The sequence below is a fragment of the Propithecus coquereli genome, unplaced genomic scaffold (assembly GCF_000956105.1).
Source record: "Propithecus coquereli isolate 6110/MARCELLA unplaced genomic scaffold, Pcoq_1.0 Scaffold66, whole genome shotgun sequence".
NCBI lineage: Eukaryota > Metazoa > Chordata > Mammalia > Primates > Indriidae > Propithecus > Propithecus coquereli.
This window is the reverse complement of record NW_012152618.1, coordinates 907,938-908,898: the sequence shown is the minus strand read 5'-3', so window position 1 is coordinate 908,898 and position 961 is coordinate 907,938.

Here is a 961-nt window from a genome sequence, read left to right as displayed (position 1 = left end):
GCACTAATAAGACTTGTTATATTGACTGCTAGCAATGTTAAAAATAAAAATGATCAAAAGCAAGCTGTATTTAAATATGCCTTCCCTGAAGTGTTTTCATGGTTATAATTTCATATAAAGTAGTTATATTCTGTCAGAAAATCTTTATGTTTCTCATTTGAAAACACTTTCATGCTGTAATGTGATGGTATGAAAGTTAGAAAAAGTTTTCAAAGTTATAGTGATTTCTTTCATAAATATATATTCATGATCTATTGCTGTGAGACAAATTACTCCAAAACCCAGAAGCTTAAAACAATAATCGTTTATCATATCACATCTTCCGTGGGTAAGGAATTTGGGAAGAGGCTTTGCTTGGTGGTTCTGGCTCAGGACCTCTCATGAGAGTCAAGGTCAGGATGTTAGCAAGGGCTGCTGTCATATGAGGGTTTGACTGTGGCTGGGGGATTTTATAATATCTAAGGGGGCCTGCTCATGGCACTGGCTCTCAGCTTGGGGACTCTGTTCTTTGCCACATAGATCTCTCCATAGGGCTGTTTGAGGGTCCTCATGACATGGCAGCTGGCTTCCCCAGAGCAAATGATCCAAGAGAGAAAGGCAGGTGCTGTGATCATTTCCCATTCTTCTGCGTGTTTCACAGGTCAGCCCTACCCTATAAAGGAGGGTGGGGGAGAACCACTTGGAGCCATTGGTGAAGCTGGTTGCTACAGCTGTCTATCTTTACTTTGTAATCATTTAAAATCTTTTCCAAGTACCTCTAAATAAACAGGATAACGAATAAGAAAGCATTTGGACTTTATTGCTCTTAGACTTTATTCATTCCATTTATAGCATATCATGTCCCAGATTAACATTTCTTAAATAGCATTTCATTTTTTTCTGATAGCTTTATTGTTACCTAATTTCTTGTGTTAAAGATTTATTAAAATATTGCTATTTTCAACAAATATATTTATTACCT